The sequence below is a fragment of the Haemaphysalis longicornis genome, unplaced genomic scaffold, assembly GCF_048455015.1.
Source record: "Haemaphysalis longicornis isolate Haplotype H1 unplaced genomic scaffold, Haemaphysalis longicornis Haplotype H1 scaffold_7, whole genome shotgun sequence".
In the NCBI taxonomy this organism is placed as follows: domain Eukaryota; kingdom Metazoa; phylum Arthropoda; class Arachnida; order Ixodida; family Ixodidae; genus Haemaphysalis; species Haemaphysalis longicornis.
Window position 1 is genome coordinate 95,853,259 of NW_027526422.1, and position 19,864 is coordinate 95,873,122.

At 45.9% G+C, this 19,864-nt stretch overlaps 1 pseudogene across 1 annotated transcript in view; it reads left to right on the top strand.

Moving 5' to 3' along the window:
* Window positions 1-1,254: 1,254 nt before the first annotated feature.
* Window positions 1,255-19,864, top strand: part of LOC144146135 (Na(+)/citrate cotransporter-like) — a 75,942-nt pseudogene continuing 57,332 nt past the window's right edge. Inside the window, exon 1 of the transcript XR_013317665.1 lies at window positions 1,255-1,542. The product of XR_013317665.1 is annotated as a Na(+)/citrate cotransporter-like (transcript). The remainder of the gene's footprint in view (window positions 1,543-19,864) is intronic.

A 19,864-nucleotide genomic window follows, 5' to 3' on the forward strand; every position in this document is an offset into this window, starting at 1 on the left:
AGTCGTAGCGACCACTTTTCTGACGCTGATAAAAAAAAAAAAAAAAACACCCGTGTTCACATGCAGATTTCGGTTCACGTTGAAGATCCCCAGGTGGTCGAAATTATTCCGGGTGCAGTTCGTCCCATATAACTCCAGAATTTGTTGTCTGAATTTATTGATTGATTGTAGGGTTTAATGCGCCAACGCAACGCAGGCATTAAGGCGCACCGTAGTAAAGCGCTCCGGATTAATTTTGACCACTTGAGGATTTATAACGTGCGGCGAAATCTCGTACACACGGGTATTCTTGCTTTTCGCCTCCATTAGAAAAGCGGCCGCTGCGGCTGGGAATCGAACCCGCGACCTCGTGCTCAGCAGCGCAACGCCTTAGCCACTGAGCCACCGCGGTAGGTGTTTTCTGAATTTAAGATGTCTAACGGTTGTAGAGACCTCGAGGCCTTGCGTAATTTATAAGGTACAGTTATCGTCTCCGCTAAGTGAGAAATATCAGCTTCATTCGCGAGTTTCTCGTGTGCGCATAACAACTGTGGGCGAGCGAGATTTTACCGGGACCTTGTGCTGGAATGTGATTTGACCCGCTATAAATCCTTCCATAGCTGCCGTGCGGTATTCGAATTGGCTGCATTGCGTAGCGTGGCCTACTCTTTCCAAGGTGTCAGACGCATCAACCAAGGAGGAAAAACAAAACAGAAACGAATCCTGCCAAATCCCGCGAAGTCGTCCTTTTTCAATGCTACTTTTTGGATGGCGGCACAAAATTTAGCTCCTCAGGCCACAGGGAAAACAAAGTAACGCGTCTCTTCGACAATTCTGGCAACTCCACTGAAGGCGATTCCGAATTTCGCTTCTTAGCTGGCTTAGCTGGCAATGCGCAGCCCACCCTTATTCTTGCTTTCTTTTTTTTTTTTTGTCTGTAGCAGAAAAAAAAGTAAAGGGGCATATTTAAAGCCGAGTAAGGGAACGTTCGCAACAATGCCAGTGAAGCATCTCGAGACCGAGTCGCGTGCAAAAAAACAGAGTTCGCGCCAACAATAGGCGCCCTTCACGCTAAGAGGACCATTGTCCGCGCGGAGCGTGTGTGCGTTCACAACTGTAGACGTCGTCGAGTCACCGGCGTCCAGGTTCGCCTTTGCGGTGGAAGCGCGCGGTGCGTACACTGAGCAAATAAGAGCAACAGCGCTGTGTAAGAGGGAGAGAGGGAGGTTGAAAAAGAAAGTACACATCCACGCGCTCCCAAGTCCCTAAGCCGACGGCGTAGACCTTCCTCGATTAACCTATAGAGCGGCTTTCTTTCTCGCTCGTTCGCCGGCAGCGTTGCAGAGCTGGGTACAATAAGAGGGGTAATGCATTTTTAGCAGCGCCCATGCACTGCGGAAGAGTCGTTCCTCGTGAGCCCGACATTCCCGGGTCATGGCGCGGGGGGGCGTCTGCGGCGATCCTACAGTGCAAGCCACTGCCGCTTCATCTCTCCGCGGAATCGTCAACGCTCACGACCCTACTTTTGGGCCTCGGGACTGAGCAGGGCACTCGTCGCCGATCGTGAGTGCTTTTTACACCATCCCTCTAGCTTTATTTTCTTGTGTTGTCGTTGCGTCTCCGATTACTGCTTCTTTTTTTGTCCTTTCGCATCTGCCGTGGCATCAGTGAAGTAGGCGTGTTTCACTGCAGAACATGCTCGGAAATGAAGGAAGGGACATGATGGTCGTTGTACGCATGATGGTGGCGGCACGTGGTCGTATAAACGCGCGAAAATGAGTTTTCCTTTTTTCGGTTTGTTTTTCTACGGGTTTTTACAGACTTGACTGCCGACCGAAGGACGTCGCTGGAGTCGACCGTCCGTTTGAGACGTACGACTTGGGGCACATTGACGTCGCGAATTTTAAAGCGACAGTCTTTGCTGGGATACCTAAACGCTAAAATGTCTGTCTGTCTGTCTGTCTGTCTGTCTGTCTGTCTGTCTGTCTGTCTGTCTGTCTGTCTGTCTGTCTACTTAACCGCCCGGCAAAAAAAAAAAAGAGAAAAACATCGCTGGAAGACTGCTTGTACACGAAACGTTTATACAGGCAAGGCAGCTCCAAACTAGTTAAATGGCTGTTATGGTTCATACACATCGCATTATAATCAGCGCGAAGGAAACTTCAGACATATTGGAGGCACAATGTAAGCCCATAATTGAGAGTACCAATGCCATTTTAATTAGCAATACACTTTGGCTAGGTTTTTGCCATGAAAAATAAAAAAAAAAGCCACGTTAAAAATGGTGTGAGAGAGGTGGGCTGAGATCAAACAGAAGAGAACAGGAAGAAAAAAGATGTAAGCTCGAGCTGTTCGAACCACAACGAAAACAAAACGCTGGAAAATCGAACTGCAGTGAGCGAACCGCTATTGCATTCACCAGGGGAGGAGCTAGAGGGAAGGGGCGGAGCATAAGCGGTGGGCAGGAGATAGGAGGCAACGTCGAAGAGGCGCCAGAGTATTATCCTCTTTTGACGACGTTTAGAGAATGTCGTCAAACACGCTTGCCCTACAGAAGGAAAGCGTGGCAGGGGGCGGAAGGAAGTTAGATGGCCAGATGAGATCAAGAAGTTTGCTGGGATAAATTTGTCGCAGTTAGCACAGGACCGGGATAATTGGAGAATAATGGGTGAGGCCTTTGCCCTGCAGTGGGCGTAGATAGGCTGGTGGTGATGATTATGATGACAGCGAAGCAAGCTGATACGCAACCAAATTTTTGTTCCTCCTGGAGTGAAGGTTGACCATGACACTGCCTTGTGAGATGGGCCCTTGAAATCAATCAATCAATCAATCAATCAATCAATCAATCAATCAATCAATCAATCAATCAATCAATCAATCAATCAATCAATCAATCAATCAATCAATCAATCAATCAATCAATCAATCAATCAATCAATCAAAATCAATCAATCAGTCAATAAATTCTTTATTGTAGTGGTCAGGAACAACCAGGCGGTCTTGGTAACGGCGCATTTTTCCAATAAGGCAACAAAGGTTCACCAGCACACAGAAAGTGACGTAAGCGAGAATACACAAAAACAAACAAACGCCCGAATGGAACATAAAGGTGTGACACCCAGAATGGAGTTGGAAACACTAATATATTATGCAACATGAAGGAATTGTACAAAAACATGAATTGAGAGGGTACGCAGTGAAAGCAAACGAAGGCTGAATTAAAGGGCTGTGAACTAAGAGTAAACATGTAGACTTTATGAGAAACCTCCTAACAATCACGTTCATAACAATGCAATAAGAGTACTTTTGAACACAAAAGAAACACAGGAACAAAATCTTGCATAAATGGAGAATCTTGCCTGCTTTATCAGAGTGTCTGTAAATATTCCATCTGCTCGGGCATTCAGACCACGTAGTTTGACAAGCAGCGCAGTTCGCTAGAACATGTTGTAAGGGCGCGATTTAATGCGTCTAAATTTTCTGCGAGTGCATTACAGAGGGGCTGCATGCGCGCCAAGGGCTCCTTTGTAACGCCTCGGATGAAGACGCGGAATGGCCTAGACTTTTTGATGTTTCCTGTAGGAGTGCTGAAGTGGATGGCACCCAGTAGAGCTGGCTGCAGAATCAATGAGGCTATGAATCAGTTTATACAAAAATAGAAAGTCAGCCTTGTTCCTTCGGTGGCGTATCGGGTCAATTGCAAGCAAGCTGGAGGGATCAATACTAGAATCGCCTTCATCCTGCGTCGTAGCGTATACGTTTCACTATGGAAAGAAATTTTGTTTGCACTCACTCAATGGCCGCCGCTTTCGACTGACACGTTCCGTCCTGTGCAGCTTATGCATATTCTAATGAAGCATGACAGAGCGAAGTATGCAGCGGAAAGAATGTGCCAGGAGAGCTGAACGTTTTAAATTACGGCGTGCGACACGTAGTGTTCCTATGGCACGATAAGTTATCTGGCTTGTATGGGCTGAAAAGGCAAGCTTGGAATCAATAAAAACTCGGGGATCTCAGATCACACACTCTCGATTTCATTGTTCTTCATATATACGATAGATAAAACGCATTTCATTTGTTTTATGTGCACATGACATCATCCTAATTTTTCATTAAGTATCAACTTATTTGTGTTGCGCGCCATTTCTAAAACGAGACGACGACACGCAGCAGAGCAGCAGTGTTTAATCAAATATTTGGAATTTTTTTGAACATTTTTATATCGCCTGCATAGAGCAACAAATACTCAACTGCTGTCGAAACATCATTATCAAAAAGAAAAAAAACAAAAGATGACCAAGGACCGAGCCCTGAGGCACACCGCATGTGGCCGAGTGTGAGGAAGTCGCGCAGCAGGGCGAGCGGAGGATCACTGATGTCAAATTTGGAGAGCTTTTTAAACAACAATGAGCGTCAAACCATATCAAATGCCTTGCTAAGGTCACAATAGACTTCGTCAGGCTGGTTTCAATTTTCAACTGTTGTTGACGCATGTTCTATAAACAAAGCAAAGATTGTGGTGGTCGAGCGGTCACATATGAAGCCATGTTGATTTGGAATAATTGCATTTCCTACTCTAAAGATAGCAAGCGAAGGAATGATGGATGAAAAAATTTTCGAGGCAGAGTGCAGTAGGAATGTTGGCCTGTAAATTTTTGCGTCAGTTTTTGAGCCACATTTGAGCACTCTGGCAGTTTTCCAGCACACAGGGTACGCACCAGTAGTAATGCAGTTTTCAAACCACCAAGTTTGAAAAGTTTACACCTCAATAAATGACCTTCGAATCTATAGAGCTGAGGTACACACTTCAGGGGTAGAGGCATGTAAGTTATGATGATGATCTTGCGATGTATGAATGTTGCTGTAAGCTGACAAAAAAAAAACAAAAAAACGAGCACACACATTTACATGCAAGAATTATTGTTCTTGCTTATTTGGCAAACTATCCGACAGCGCCCAGATACAGTTGTAGTATATATAAATATCCCAGAAAGTGAAGCGGAACACAGTCGCCCAGATAGCCGAATTGGTAAGGCATTCGAGATCTAATCGAAAGGCGTGGGTTCGGTCCCCACTCTGGGCGCGTGTTTTTCTTTCTTTCTTTCTCACGTAATTAATAATAATAAATAATAATGTAACGTCACTAACGGTAAAAATATTCTAACCGTTCCCCTATGCCTTCTTTGGCGTTGTAGACTGCCGGCATTTCTTCCTGTATTTTCTAACGAGCCCCTCATTTACAAAACCTATTATCGTGCGAAAGCTTAGCGAGGGCCTCGGTTCTGGCAGCCTTGATGCCAAGGTAGCATAAGAGGGTTTGCCGCCAGTTACCCGCTTATGACAGGCTGTAGACGTTCATGTCACACCCCGGGGGTTGAAAAGAAGGTCCCCTTCTCCCCGTGTAGTCTGAGTGGCGCTGGCTACCACCCTCAAGCGTCAGATACAGTTGTAGTATATATAAATATCCCAGAAAGTGAAGCGGAACACAGTCGCCCAGATAGCCGAATTGGTAAGGCATTCGAGATCTAATCGAAAGGCGTGGGTTCGGTCCCCACTCTGGGCGCGTGTTTTTCTTTCTTTCTTTCTCACGTAATTAATAATAATAAATAATAATGTAACGTCACTAACGGTAAAAAATATTCTAACCGTTCCCCTATGCCTTCTTTGGCGTTGTAGACTGCCGGCATTTCTTCCTGTATTTTCTAACGAGCCCCTCATTTACAATACCTATTATCGTGCGAAAGCTTAGCGAGGGCCTCGGTTCTGGCAGCCTTGATGCCAAGGTAGCATAAGAGGGTTTGCCGCCAGTTACCCGCTTATGACAGGCTGTAGACGTTCATGTCACACCCCGGGGGTTGAAAAGAAGGTCCCCTTCTCCCCGTGTAGTCTGAGTGGCGCTGGCTACCACCCTCAAGCGTCAGATACAGTTGTAGTATATATAAATATCCCAGAAAGTGAAGCGGAACACAGTCGCCCAGATAGCCGAATTGGTAAGGCATTCGAGATCTAATCGAAAGGCGTGGGTTCGGTCCCCACTCTGGGCGCGTGTTTTTCTTTCTTTCTTTCTCACGTAATTAATAATAATAAATAATAATGTAATGTCACTAACGGTACAAAATATTCTAACCGTTCCCCTATGCCTTCTTTGGCGTTGTAGACTGCCGGCATTTCTTCCTGTATGTGTGTATATGTACATATATATATATATATATATATATATATATATATATATATATATATATATATATATATATATATATATATATATATATATATATATATATATATATATATATATATAAATATATAGTCTGGAAAGCACACACACAGAGCGCGAAAAAATAAGGTTAGTAGAGACAGAGGCACACGACAAAGACGTAGAAAATAAAAATAAGTTTACTGACGTTTCAGGAAGAGGACTTCCTTTCTTCAGAGGGAGTCCTCTTCCTGAAGGAAGTCCTCTTCCTGAAACGTCAGTAAACTTATTTCTATATTCTACGTCTTTCTCGTGTGTCTCTGTCTCTACTAACCTTATATATATATATATATATATATATATATATATATATATATATATATATATATATATATATATATATAGTAAATGCTCGTTAATTCGAACTTCCGTTTAATTCGAACTATGATCCTCTGGTTTCCATTGCTCCTCGCAGAATAAGACGGACCTGAGTGATTGCAGTGTGTTTCAAAGCCAAACCAAACGAAATTTACTAGAGATGGGAGACAACGAAACAGAAAAACAACATCGTGGCGCACGCACTACGCTCCTGCAACAGCTTATTTCGCTTCTACAGAGGGCGTCGCACCACTGGCGCCAGTCCTCCGGCGCATGCTATTTTTAATTACGAAACATTATTGACGAAATCACCGGCCACAAACGAGTCGAGGTGGCTTCTTTGTGTTCTGTCCGCGTAGTGTGGTGCGATTTCCATTCATGTTAGCGCCCGCCCACCAGTTCGAACTCCGCTTAATTCGAAAATTCGAACAATTTTGTGGTCCCCTTCGAGTTCGAGTTATCAAGATTTTACTATACACACACACACACACACACACACACACACACAGATATATATATATATATATATATATATATATATATATATATATATATATAGAGAGAGAGAGAGAGAGAGAGAGAGGGAGGGAGAGAGAGAGAAAGAAATGCCGGCAGTCTACAACGCCAAAGAAGGCATAGGGGAGTGGTTGGACTATTTTTTACCGTTAGTGACGTTACATTATTATTAATTTTTATTAATTACGTGAGAAAGAAAGAAAGAAAAACACGCGCCCAGAGTGGGGACCGAACCCAGGCCTTTCGATTAGATCTCGAATGCCTTACCAATTCGGCTATCTGGGCGACTGTGTTCCGCTTCATTTTCTGGGGTATTTATATTTACTACAACTGTATCTGACGCTTGAGGGTGGTAGCCAGCGCCACTCAGCCTTGATGCCAAGGTAGCATAAGAGGGTTTCCCGCCAGTTGACCGCTTCTGACAGGCTGTAGACGTTCGCGTCACGCCCGGGGGTTGAAAAAGAAGGTCCCCTTCTCCCCGTGTAGTCTGAGTGGCGCTGGCTACCACCCTCAAGCGTCAGATACAGTTGTAGTAAATATAAATACCCCAGAAAGTGAAGCGGAACACAGTCGCCCAGATAGCCGAATTGGTAAGGCATTCGAGATCTAATCGAAAGGCGTGGGTTCGGTCCCCACTCTGGGCGCGTGCTTTTCTTTCTTTCTTTCTCACGTAATTAATAAAAATTAATAATAATGTAACGTCACTAACGGTAAAAAATAGTCCAACCACTCCCCTATGCCTTCTTTGGCGTTGTAGACTGCCGGCATTTCTTTCTCTATTTCCTAACGAGCCCCTCATTTTCCAAACCCTATATATATATATATATATATATATATATATATATATATATATATATATATATATATATATATATATATATATATATATATATAAGCCATAAGCCCCTTTTTCTCTAAGCAAACATCGCAAGGTAGTTTTCAGACGCGTGAAAGCGGGCCTGAGTTGTTGACGTTGTGGCCAAGCAGTTTATGAAGTTTTCAATGACAAGTCACTTCAACTGAACAGAAGCCGACCTGCTGGGAAATTGAGAGCGGCGGCCCAAACGGCCCAACGGACTCGAATGGCAGTAACGGTAACTGAGTATCAGACGTATTTAGTGGGTTCCCCGTCTGTACCTACATTTTTAATGTTTGACAAATAAAACATTTATGCCTTGCGCCCCCCTCGTCGAGATACGGCTGCGAAAAACAGTGGCAGGGGGGGGGGGGGGGTATTTAGGTTTTTCCGAACCTAAGCACCCCCCTCACTTTGGGCATCGCGATCATGCAAAAAAAAAAGGGGGTGCTTAGAATCGAGTAAATACGATATATACCTATATGAGGTAACACTTATGCAGTGCTACAGCCACACCGCAAGCAAAACAAAAAAACATTGTTGGAAAGTGAAGAGAGCAGAGTGGTTTTACATTCCGAGTGGGCTGTCAATCCGACATACTCATTATTGATGGCCAAGTATTAAAAATAAATTACGTGGACAATAATGTTAAAGTTACACAATGCTGTCTATTACTTTAAAGGCTGAGCTGGGTCGAGAAGATTGCACTCGCAGGGAAGCCTATAAAGGGATGCTATCGGATTTCCGGTCGCGTTATTCTACGCGGAAAGCTTATTGTATAAGTAAGCTTTCGGCTTTTTTTTTTTTTTTTTTTTCCGCGAACGAACGCCTCCGCGCGGAGCTCTACGGTGACTCATAGAGATGCCACCCCAGCAGTAGTGCTGGCGTCTAGTCAGCATGGAACACGATCCGCTATATATTGTGTGCTGGAGAAGATTGCCTCTTGTAATGATGGCTAGTCAAACGTGCACATGATACTCGACGTCTTTCGTCACGCAATCAGTAAAAAGCGCTGACAGAAGACCCATTACCCCGTAAGGCAACACATGCGTTCGATTGCCTGAAGGACGGCCGGAATTTGCCGTTCTGTGTTGCGCGACGGTTTTCGTTTGTTATTGCTTCCTTCGGTCTCATGAATTAAATCAGGCTATGCTGACACGGAGTTCGGCTTTTATCGCGTTTAAGGCATCGAATTTCACTATCCGAAAAAAAAAAAGTGGAACTCTGGGAACAGCTATTTCGTGTCGATCATGACTACGCTCATGACTAGCTCTTTTTTTACGGCGATGATGGTGATAACTGAGGAGTGATGGTGACCTTTTTGCATTGGAAGATGGAAGATGGAAACACCTATAGCCTGCGTAATTAATTGTTATTATCCTTTCAAAATACTCCTGGTTCATCCTTTTCTCATTTATCTCTTCTTCTTTTTTAATTATGCGCTGAATCTAACTATTGCTGTGGAGGCGCTGAGAGTGGCCCTTGCTTGCTTTTTGTTCACAAAGACACTAAGTCCTTTTTCTGATCTCTACCGGATACCAGTTAAAATTTGCATCGACTGTAGAAAACGCACTGCTTCGATAAAGTTGACTTTGCCCCCATTTCAGGCTGGATGGATACTTCGGCATTCCAGAACTGTGCGCGGATTGTTTTAGTATCGTCCCCACAGCACGCACAAGCTTAATACTGTTGCGAGTTCTTGTTCTTATAGGTCGGCGTCCTCATGCGGCCAGGTCGAGCCTAAAAAGGAAAATGCATTCTTCTTACTGTTGCAGCCAAGCATTTTTAAAGCGAAACCTTTCTTAATGGGACAGATGGCACATTGTAAAAAAAAAACCAATGCATTTTTTCATAAACCGGTTGGTCGACCGAACGTCTCTGATAAAATATCTGGACACACGGCGCCTGCGTGGCACAGGGCTTCCATTGCGTCAAAACGGTTACTGTAAAGTCGCCGAAAAGGAATGGTTCTGGGTAAAGAACATGCGCGTAAAAGGCAAGACAATAAGGAAGGGACAAGACGGGACAGGCCGTCCTGTCCCTTCCTTATTGTCTTGCCTTTTACGCGCAGTTTTTTCACCCTCGAAATGGTGCTGCAACTAGCCCAACAACGCGCTGCCAATACACGCATTGACCATCAAGAAGGCGTACAATAGTATGCCTTCATCTCATAAATCACGTATCGGTACACATTTAGCTTGTTGACCGTGAAGAGGGTGTACAATAGTACACCTTTATGTCATAAACCACGTATCGGTACACTTTTAAATCGTTAGTAGATGCGTTTACTTAGTGCGCGAAAAATTGTCGCATTGGTTCGTTCTTCGATTGCTATTTGGGTTTTTGAAAGTTTGATGATCGACTGGACGCACTTTCAGAGAAGATTAAACGCAATTCTAGCTTTCGCACTTCTCTCAAATTTCATTAGGAAAAGGTGGTAATTTTTTTTTCATACCTCCTCGCCTGCGTTTGCTCTATATAAATTCCCATTAGCCTTTTTCTTGCAAACATTTTTTTCGCCTTCCGAACAGTCTTTGTTTCTTTCACTTTCTTTCTGAGGGCCATCAACATCACTTGCACGCCAACTTGCGTGCAAAGCACTACCGCGCCAATTGCGCGGTAGTACTTGCACAGCACTCAAGAACTCCAGAGTAGTCAGTCCTCGAGTAACCCTGATAAGTCGGTAAGCTGTACTTAAGTTTTTACTTTTAAAAAGCGCCGAAGCAAGAAGTCAAGGACACTGCAGAAGTACTGCACGAGTGTAAATGGTCGGACTCGGTAGAATACTTAAAAATGAACATGTGCTTGGGTTGACTAATGCCTTAGGCTTGCAGTTTTAGCCCTTTTCCTATTGCGGAAGTTTGCTATTCAGCATGAGGAAAAGCTATATATACAGATACACTTCGGAGTCCCGAAGAAATCGGAGGGGGGGGGGGGGGGGAGGGCATGCTGTGGACTTTGTGGACATGTGCATTTCGCTTGGCTGACAGTGACGTCTCATGACATGTCTGATACTGAAACGCAGTAGACACTTGCGGATTATTTTCTGCACAAATCCTCATTATCATTGTCATCATCATTTACTTTTACAGCCTTTTTTTGCTAAATCTAGATGCACTTTCATAGCGCTTTCCCGTTTCTACACTGAGGCTGTAGGCCCTCTTTTTTGAAAGAAAGTTTATTTAGTTCAATTTTCCCGAGTTCGCACTACTTGCGTGATTATCCAGAGAGGCGGTTAACGGCCCGTCACGTCCTTCAGCTAACTGCGCCAGTAATCTCCGAGCTCTGCTAATAAAGTTAAAAGAGCTAAAATTTGTGCCTTTTTGAAGCACACGTGCTCAGCAAAAGTTTCAATTTTCCGCCTAAGTGTTTGTTTAAGAAAGACGCTTAGGCAAGCTCTACCAACGGCATGCTTCAACATTCGAGGTTTTCGATGTCAGAAATCGTGGTGCTGTAAAGTGAACGGAGGGCACGATACCTCGTTTTATGTTTTTACTTTTTCTGCATTTATATTTGCGACTACTGTTGCTACGAGTTGCTACTGTTGCTACTGTTGTTACAACGAAATCGCTTTATTCGAAGTGTTTCGTGGTTCCCACTGCAGTGCATAACGAGCGGCACACAATTCCTGCTTTTTACGAAGTATCGCGAAAAACGAAGCCATTTTTTAGCTCAAAAGACTTCGTTATAACCAGGCTTTACTGTTTTAGCATTTACGGCACTCTAATTTACCATTTCAAGCAAACTAGCTTTGACACGTTATTGTCCCTTTAACTCGCCTTGTTATGCCTTCATTACAGTCGGTATGGTATGACTAGCCGTGACTTTAGAGGGGCCACAGACAAAACGCACGCTTGGTTCATTCGAAAAATTGCCTCGTTAGAGTAATAGTGGCACCAATTTTAACGCACATTTCGCTCAAATAAGCCATATAATTAGGGAAAAAGGGAATGGCCATGCGACCCACTAGCTCATTTCCCGCAACAGAGCCTATGATGTCATATGCGTCCAGCTGTGCGATTGGCTGAGGCCGGCAAAAGCAAACGCAAATTAGGCACGGCTTATAAGCTTTCGGAACGAGCTGTTTGCGCTTAAGTGTAATGCATATTCATTTTACAGCAGTAAGAAAGGGGCGGTAAACAAGGAAAGTTACGAAACTACACGTAAGCATGGAAGTGCCGATGCGCACTGCTGTTGGTACTGGGTGCGCTATGCTTGTTTTAGCTGCACAGCACTCCGCTGCTTTGGAGTTGTCTTACACGACACTAGCCGATTAGCGTTAGCGACGTTCTCTTACGTGACCCTGTTTGTCGAGGATACCCCATCTTTGAGGAAACGACTACTTCCTACCGTAACAAGAACAAGCTAGGTGGAAACACGGTCAAAAATAAAGCAACGGCGGAAAACAGTCCGCGCCGCCGTATGGTAGCGCCATCTGATAGGGCTGACGGTAAGCAAGGCTGCAGTGCCTAATGACGTACTGTCGATTCGTTTGAATACCCGCCCCTGTGACTTTATGGCAGATGTCGCGAAAAAGTATTTGCGGGAAAATCGAAATTTTAACGTAAATGAATTGATTCCTCAGTGAATGCGGCATCGTTTGCTGCCGGGCAAGCGCTGGGGACACTATAAAACATAGAGATAATATACTCTATAAAACACAAAACCTTTCGAAGAAAACAAACTTGTATTTTGTCTGCATGACCCCTCTAAAGTACAAAGGAATAAATTTGCGCAAAATACGAGGACGAAGAGACGAGGGGACAAGACGAGCTCAAGCCCTTTGAAAGGTGGCGCCAGCGGGCAGTCTACCGCGTCGCGTGATGAGGGCGTGTGACCAATTCGACTCGCAGTTCGCGCGGTGCGCCAAAGTAGAATACGGGGTTGGCAGGCAGTGGTTTTCGTGCATTTGAACGCGTGAGCATGCTAGGGCTACTTTCGCCGAAGAATCGCTCTTCCGTAGCATAACGCATTGGGCCTCTTACGCATACACGAAGTCTTATTTAATAAAAACCCTTATGGCCTTCATATTTTGATACGAGTGTTTACGCTGCTTTCGAAATGCCTTCTCGGCAACTGGTTTTCGTACAATAGTAAAGCTGACTTTAAATTAGCTTCGTTTAAAGCAGCCAAACCCACTATACAGTGGCCTGGTTTCTTTTTTTAGTGCTGACTTTCTCGCAACGTTACCGCGAGTTACAATGAAACCTTACCATAGCAAGTGAGCCACGTGTCAGCGTGTCATCATTCCGCCACGTGGTAGCAGCAGCGCGAGGAAATAGTTGAAGGGAAGCAAGAATGAACCGTATAACTGTAACTAAAGGTCTTTTCTGCTCTAGTCTACTGTACATATACTGCCTGGCATTTTACCAAGGAACAAAGGAAGGATGTAGAAGGAAGGCAGGGAGGTTAACCTGGCTATGCGAAAGCATTAGTTAACGCGGTAAACAGAAAACCCGGCTTCCTCGTTGCCCAGAGATAGAACACAAAAATGTGCACGGTAAACAACAACAACAACAAAAACAACAAAAACAGAAGACAACAGTCCCAAGAATGCTCCGACTCACGTAAAACTTCTCAAACATCTCGTAGAAAAGTAGTTGAGTGCAAAATATCTGACCTAGAAAACTAGGCGCTTTTGCCAGACTAACCTCGCCACTTTCACTAAAGACAGTCCTCCCTCTCTCCCTGTCTGAGTTCGAAAGAAAATTGGGTGGTTTTGAACTTGTATCGGAATCGAATCCAACTCTCCCGAAATTGGAAACGAGCACGCATCCCCCAACGCCACGACGGCTCAACGGATCTCGCTGACAAGGGTGTACCTTGATACTCTGTGGCGTTGGACTCAGTAACGTGTGTAAGACACGTGCTGAGGCCTGCACGAGTAATCTGAGCAGGGTAGTTACACTAGTTGTGCTAGTTATAGAGGTCATGCTAGTTATTAAGTGCGAATGCACTTTATAAGCGACCCTGAATTCCGTTGACCGCCGTCCGTCCACATAGCAACAGCTGCGGGTGCGCGCGCTCCTCGTCTTCCTTGGCAATGGGGGAAGATGGGCGCGTGCTGCCTGGCCGCTGACATGGCACATACCCACGTGGGGGATTGGCCAGGAATCGGGCGTGAGAAGGGCTAATGCACCCGCTTAAAGGAGTACTGACACGACATTTCAAAGCTGAGATCCGCTCTAGCAATCAAGTACAACGACAACACAAATAGGTGTCTGTGCATGGCACATACCCGCTTCACCCGCATTTCCCCGAAGGGGAGCATGAATCCCCACTTGATCACGCGGGGTGTTAAATGCAACTAACGGGCGAATGCCAACACAGTTCAACATAACTCCCCCTCATAGCATCACCCGTGCATTCGCACTTCCCCATGCTCCCCTTTGGGGAAATGCGGGTGTGATTTTTTTTCTTCTCACCCTAAGTTTTTCTGTAAAACTGAAATAAAGGTTGATTGATTTATTGAATAGTTGATTAAATTAAGCTGCATAGTGTTTCCGTTGAACGCGCTCCTTGCTTTGCGTGCAACAGCAGCGCCATCGATTTCTTTTTTTTTGTACATCTGATGTAGCAAGCTAGGCGCCTTGGCCAGGCTAACCTCACCAGTATCATTAAAGACTATTCTCTCCCTTTATCACAGCAACGCCATCATGTAGCATGCAGTGAAACCTGCGATCATGCAGCTCTGCCTCAACGGGTGGTGCGGGAGCATTTCGAACACTACGTATTTCCTAAAATAACGTTTTTCTACTACTACTACTACTACGGAGACCCTATGCACAGGCGGTAAATGCAGGCTCCCTAGCGAACGTGGGTATGTGCCACCCCGACGTTAGGCCTAACGTTACGCTTTCAACTCTACCATCGCCAGCTTGTGCTCGCAGCTTGACGTACAATGAGTTTGACGTGCCTGGCGCGTCGTACGGTTCAGCGTTATGGCTACCTACTGTTAAGGCTAGATGTGGGCTTAACGAGCGTGATGGCCCAAGGCTGGCAGTCGCACTAACGGAGAGACGGAGAACCAAATGGAAGTAGACGATGACAAGGGGAGGACAGCTTCAGCAATTCGACAATTCAGTGCGTCAGCGTTTACGAAATTATGAGCAGTTTGTTGTGTCGTGGGCGACGGCGAGCGGCCTCGGCAGCGACGGGAGCGAAGGCGCAGCGCGCCGGGCCCACGCACAAGCCCAAGAAGAAAGAGTGCGGCCTGCTCGTACCAAGACCAGAACCCAAAGAGAACGTTTATTGTTCGACAAGACGACACCGAGACGCATACGCACGTGACCCGTCACGTGCGTCCACAGCAACGACATCTAGTTACAATTAATACAACCAAACGCACACAGTGAGCGGGCGCTCCACTAGAGGGCGCCACTACACCACATCATCTTCCCGTGCAAAAGAAGTTCGCACACTCTGCGAAATACGCCACTACACCACATCATCTTCCCGTGCAAAAGAAGTTCGCACACTCTGCGAAATACATACAGCATCTTAAATGCACACTCCACATCATTCTCCCGTGCTTTGAAGAATGTCTGCATCTTCCTTTCACTTGACTCACACAACAGGCTATCAGTCGCTCACGACAGTTCTATAAGTCCCAAAAAAAAAAACCGTCCAAAACACTTTCAATGATGATATACGATTCAACACAGACATGACACGTCCAACATGACGCAAAGCATGAACCGTACGTATACCCCCTACTGCACATATTCGCGAAGCCACTGAGGCTGCTTAGTCTTACGGCGTGGACGCGTAGACGATGAACTTGCATTATTTGACGATCCAGACGCCCCCTCATTTTCCCTTGTTTTGTCTACATGGTTATTTGGATCTATTTGTTCACTATTTTCTTCCTGACATTCTAATGGTTCCCGAGGGACAACGGATTCAGACCTTGCACTGGTAGAAACCTCCGACAGATCAGGGTCTGTCTGAACCCTGGGGCTTGTCCCTTCTGACAACTGTAGACTAGGGGACTGACTGTCACAAATGTCCAAGTTAGACAAAGAGTATAAAAACTCTTTATGCCTCGACGAGAGTTCAACATTGTCAAAGGAATACGGTGCTGAGCCAACCTCGATTCCCTTCGGAACGACTGTGAGTTTCGAAGCGTTCCAGATCTTTCCATCACTGAGCTTAAAAGTGAAAGGTGCAACCTGAGCTTGCACTGTCAACGGCTTACTATACTTCAGAAATCCTTGCTTACGGAATTTTACCTTCACGACATCTCCCACCTTTATGCGGGTCTGCTGCGCACCTTTCCTTCTGTCAAAGTACTGTTTAGCTTTATGCTGCTTCGTGAAGACCTGATTCCGAACATGAGGCAGGAAATTGTCCGATTCTGCTGCCTTTTTACGTATCCTGAAGTTGCTAATATCCACTTTGGAACGAGGCTGACGTACATGCAGCAAAAAAGCTGGAGAAAGACCTGTCACTGAATGTGGTGTGACCCTCTACGACCCAAGAAATTGTGTAATGCTTTTCGAAGCATCCTTGCCTTCCAGTCTGGCTACCTGTAAATGTTCTTTGAGAACTCTGTTAAACCGCTCAATCTGGCCGTTAGCCTGAGGGTAATAATTCGACGAGAACACGTGGCGGATACCTTTCTCCTTTAGATACTCTTGCATTTGTTTGGAGACAAACTGGGGTCCATTATCCGTCACTAAAACCTCAGGGAGCCCTTCCCGACTGAAAGACCAGTCCAACAACTTAATGACATCCTCAGTTGAAATGGAATTTGTGCCCAGAACCTCAGGCCACTTAGAGTAGTAATCGACTAGTGTAACAAGAAATCGGGGATACGACACATCTAACGGACCGACGATGTCCATTCCCAACTTTTGCCAAGGCCCTTCAGGCCATTCCACTGGCTGCAACGGAGCTACATGAGGCTTAGCAGACTTGTCTGCCAGCTGACAAACGTGACAATGCTTTACATGTTCTTCAACATTGCGATCCATTTGAGGCCACCAGTAACGTTCCCGGAGAAGTTGTTTCGTACGTACTATTCCTTGATGATTTTCATGTGCTAACTCGAGAAACGTAGGTACCAGTACACAAGGAATGACTACACGGTCATCACGCATGAGTAATCCGTCCACAACAGAAAGTTCATCCCTTACATGAAAGTAAGCAGTTAAATCACTGTGTACCTTTTTCTTATCAGGCCAACCCTTTGACACATACTCTGCTACCTTCTGCAACGTCACATCGGCCTTCGTTGCCCGCTGCACGGTTTCTTTATCGACTACTGATGTTACTAATGACACTATCTCTTCCTCCTTAACAAGTTCTTAACCGGTCTGAATGGGTAATCTCGATAGAGCGTCAGCCACCAGATTTTCTGACCCTTTGCAATACTCGATGTCAAAATTGTAGTACAGCAGACGAGCTGACCACCGTGAAATCCTTAAAGGTCTCCGACCTGAGTCTCCTGCGGCTAACAAAGCAACTACAGCCTGATGGTCAGTTCTAAGTGTGAACCGTCTGCCCCAAAGAAAAATGTGCCACTTTTCGCACGCGAACAAACAAGCCAGCGCTTCGCGCTCTCCCACAGAGTATTTTCTCTCAGTCTCGGACAAAGTTCTAGAAGCAAAGGCTACTGTTTCAAGCCTACAACCATACCGCTGCTGTAGTACCGCGCGAATTCCCACATCAGATGCGTCGGTAGTAACTACTACAGGCAAGTCAGGATTAAAGACCTTCACAACCGGAGAACATGTGAGGCACGCTTTCAACTGATCGAAACTGCGCTGAGCATCATCAGACCAACAAAACGTCTGACCCTTCCTGAGCATGAGGCGAAGTGGTTCAACTATCTCTGCATAGTTCTTTATGAACTTAGCATAGTATCCTGCAAGACCTAAGAATGATTGCAGTGACTTTATGTCCGTAGGAGCGGGAGCATGAACTATAGCTTTTACTTTGCTCTCCAAAGGTGAGATGCCCTCAGCCGAAATCTTGTGACCCAAAAAATCAAGTTCCTTGACCGAAAAAAGACATTTGTCGTTCAACTTCATGCCACTGTTTGCTATACATGTTAAGACTTCAACCAGGCTCGCGTCATGCTCAGCTTGAGTCTTTCCCCACACAAGAATATCATCAAGATAGCAAACAACATTTTTGCCATTTTTTAATATCTGAGACATCATTTTTTGAAAAACCGCAGGCGCCGACGCCAGACCAAAACACACCCTCTTAAACCTGAATAAGCCTTCATGAGTCACAAAGGTAGTTAAGTCCCTACTGCCCTCTTCCAGCAACAACTGATGATAAGCCGACGCCAAGTCAAGCTTAGAAAAACAAACAGCACCATGAAACATCTGCAACAGCTCTTCAACATGCGGTAAAGGATACCCATCAATGATAATTGCCTTATTCGGTTCCCGGAGGTCCACACACAGCCGAATGTCCCCGTTCTTTTTCCGGACGACGACGAGTGGCGAAACCCACTCCGAGGCGTCGACACGCTCAATGACATCATTGTCCTCGAGGCGTCGCAGCTCGCTGGACACTGGATCACGGAGAGCAAGAGGCAATCTTCGTAGCTTAGATGCAACTGGAGTCACACCTGGCCGCCGTTGGATCTTATGCGAGACGTCCTTGACAAGACCCAACTCGCCGTTGAAGAGATGTTCGAAACCCGGGGGCACGTTCACGGGACACTGCACTGCACACACCGATGCTAGTCGACACGTAAGAGACGCACCGTCGATCTGAATGCCCAGTTGCTGGATGGCGTCGAGCCCCAAAAGAGATGTCCCTTTGTCGGTGACGTAGAATGTGACGGAGCAAGACCGTTGCAAGACTTGAACAGGAGCTTGAAATGAGCCGCGGATGCCGATACGTTGTTTGGAAAAATTCCACAAGTTGACGGAAGCCTTGGACAGCGCATGCTGTTTACTGAAGTGACGCTTGAAATCTTCGACAGTCATCAACGACACGGATGCTCCGGTATCGACTAAGAGTTGCATGGTCACTCCGCTGACTTCGGCTTGAACGACTAAGTCCTTTCTTGGAGGATTGTTGACGCTGACTTCAGCTTGGACGACTAAGTCCTTTCTAGAAGAAGTGCTGACTGTTAAGACGGAAGATCTTGCGGGTGCGTTGATCTCCGTGGATGCTGGATGCTCTACAGGTTCCGGTGTCGAAGCGGATCCCGTAGCTTCCTTCGAAGAAACTCGATGCACTGGTGCCGGCTTACGGCACATCGATGCGAAATGTCCCCACTTATTACAAGAGTTGCAGCGCCGATTTCGGGCTGGACAATTTGGGAATGCTGAATTGTGCCATTTATTTCCGCATCGCTCGCATAACTGAAGCTTGCCTGCAAACTTCTTCGCCTGGACTGTACCGCGAAACTCTGCAGCTGACTGCGAATGGAAACGTCCATCTTGGGGGCCACCATCTTGTCTTCCCGAACCCGGTGGAATGACGTCACGGCCTCCCCGGCTGGCCAGGCCATCTTGAATTCCTGTGCCGCCATTTTGAGCGCGCCGGCCTCCCCGGCGGCCCATGCCATCTTGATATTCCACGCCGCCATCTTGAGCGCGGCGGCTTCCCCGACTGTCATCTTCCGCGACGCCACCTTCTCCTCGTCGACCTACTGCTTGTACTTGATGATGCGAACCGAAGGCTTGGTTCGCCAACGACAAAGATTCAAAACTCCGACCAATCTCTTCAGCTTTCTCCAAAGACAACCTTTCGCCATGTGCGAGCAGCTTTTCTCTAACCTGGGGGTTAGACGTTCCATGTATGATTTGATCTCGGACGCGCTCCGCGTACGTCAGCCCGAACTTGCAACGTACGGCTTTCTCCTTTAGAGCGGTCACGTATTCTAAAAAACTTTCCCCCCGAAATTGACGACGGCTTGTGAACTCATGTCGTTCAACAAGCGTATTTGTGGACGCAGCGAAGAGCCGGTT